Source organism: Penaeus chinensis, chromosome 7 (assembly GCF_019202785.1).
Source record: "Penaeus chinensis breed Huanghai No. 1 chromosome 7, ASM1920278v2, whole genome shotgun sequence".
Classification (NCBI taxonomy): domain Eukaryota; kingdom Metazoa; phylum Arthropoda; class Malacostraca; order Decapoda; family Penaeidae; genus Penaeus; species Penaeus chinensis.
In genome coordinates, this window is record NC_061825.1 from 6,606,740 (window position 1) to 6,609,239 (window position 2,500).

The window sequence follows — 2,500 nt, forward strand, 5'->3', positions numbered from 1 at the left end:
CCTCTCCTCCTCCTCTCCTCCTCTCCTCCTCCTCCTCTCCTCCTCCTCCTCTCCTCCTCCTCCTCTCCTCCTCCTCCTCTCCTCCTCTCCTCCTCCTCTCCTCCTCTCCTCCTCCTCCTCCTCTCCTCCTCCTCCTCACCTCCTCTCCTCCTCCTCTCCTCCTCTCCTCCTCCTCCTCACCTCCTCTCCTCCTCCTCTCCTCCTCCTCCTCTCCTCCTCCTCCTCTCCTCCTCCTCCTCTCCTCCTCCTCCTCTCCTCCTCCTCTCCTCCTCCTCCTCTTCCTCCTCCTCTCCTCCTCCTCCTCCTCCTCCTCCTCCTCCTCTCCTCCTCTTCCTCCTCCTCCTCCCCCCTCCTCCTCCCCTCCTCCTCCTCCTCCTCCTCCTTCTTCTTCTTCTCCTCTTCCTCCTCCTCCTCTCCTCTTCCTCCTCATCTCCTCCTCTCCTCCTCTCCTCCTCCTCCTCCTCCTCCTCCTCCTCCTCCTCCTCCTCCGGGCTGGACGGGAAGAGGAGAGAGAGGAGGGGGCCGGGGGTCAACAGGGCCAGGTTCCGGGTGTGTTCAGCGCCCGAGAGGAGGAGAGGCAGAGGGGGCACCTAGAACCCCGTCTCCTCCCCCCTTACCCCTCCTCCACCCCCCACCCCTGTGCTCCACCTGGTGTTATTACGCCTTCCCATAATTGGCTGAGCGCGGCTCTCGCATGTCGTGTTGTTTACCCTTCTGACGTCACTAGGCATCGACACCGGATCTCCGAGTAGTAACATTATGGTTGTGACGTCACCTTATACTCCTCCTCCTCCTCCCCCTCCTCCTCCTCCTCCTCCTCCTCCTCTTATCTCGGCTGGGCCAGGTGAGCAGCACAGGAGGAGGGCAGTGGCGCACCGTTCGAAGGAGGGGAAGAGGGGAGGGGAATAGTGGAGGGAGGGATAGGAGGGAGGGGGAGGAGAGAGAGGAGGGGAGGGAGGAGGGGAGGGGAAGGAGAAGGGGGAGTTGATTGAGGCAATGGAAGGAGGGAAGACGATGAGGGAGGGGAAGGAATGAAGATAAAAAGGGAGAGGAAGGAGAAAAGGAAGGGAAGAGAAGGAGAGAAGCGAAGAAGGGACGGGATATGGAAAGCTCGTGCGGAAGGGCAAAGGGCGGCCTCAGAGCGAGGGCGAAGGGCGACAGAGAAAGCGAGAGAGGTTAATAGTGTATGGACCCGAGCGAGGTTCTCTGGTGACGTAATGGTTCCTGGAGGTGGTTGGCCTAAACTGTTGCATTATGCTGTTTGCTTCAGGTATTTTGCTTCAGGTAGTCTGCTTGTTATGTTCTTATAAGTATACAGTGCTTTAAGGATGTTGTCTTTGTTGTGGCATGTCGTACTCTGTTATTGTGGCATGTTTGTTGCTATTTTTTCTGCGGTTGCCAAAGGCCACGGGTACGGAGCGTTTGATGTCCGAGCGCCCCTTCCCGCCGGAGCCCGAGGACCATTTATGACAGTCCAGGTCACCGGCGGCGCACTTGCTTTTACTTCTCCATGTCTTGAGACTTTTTCCTCCTGTTTTTTTCTGTTCCAAGAGACACCGCCCCGTCCGGCCCCCTGGGAGCATACTCTCACAAAGCCTCGCGTTACGTCACAGAAGGACATGTCGCGCCGCTTGCCACGACACCGACCAGGTAATTGCTCGACCTTCCTCTCCCGTCGAGCTCGTAGCCATAGAGGTGACGGGGACGCGCGCCTCTCCGTCGCCAGCCCCTTTGTGCGGCGCAGGGTCACAGAGTCTGAGAGTGGGCGACCGACCTCTGCGATAAACACAGGTTGATAAATCGCGAGGAATGAGGGAGGAGCAAGAGGAAAGAACAAGGGGGTAATGTGGTACTGTGGAAGTTTTAGTTATTAAGGATGGTGGTGTTAATATGTTCGTTCATGAAGGTAGTGCTAAATTCATTTATCGAGTGGATGGTGGAAACGGATAGCAAATACTGAATCAAAAATCCCGAAAACTAATCCCAGACTTGCTTCTTGCTCAAAACGCTGCCAAGAAAAGAAAAAAAATTGATCGAAACCGTTGTTAATTATCGCGTAGAACCAGTGGAGAAGTAACTGTCAAATCCCCAGAGCTATTTGTTGTGACGAAGCTTGAAGGCCGCCCCTGCTCGTCGCCCACAAAATCCAGGCCCGCTATCAACAATGCACCCGCCGCTCCCTTATTTGGGCGTTATCTGCGTGACGTCACAGAGGCGGAGACTGTTATTGAGGCGTGACAAGTGACTAATGTTGAGGAGGGGGTCGCAGAGAAGGAGGAGGGGGAGGCGAAGAGGAAGGGACATTGAGGAGCCGCCTTTTACGGGTCGGGCGCCTTATACAGCAGGAGACTCTGTTTATTTCTCCAACATTACCAGTGCCATTACGCCCCTCCCCGCGGGCGTCATCGTCCGTGGCGCCCATGCCGGAACGCCTGTCATCATGAGGCTCAGCCGTAATCTGGTGGAAGTGGCCGACAGACAAGAAAATTAATTCTATAAT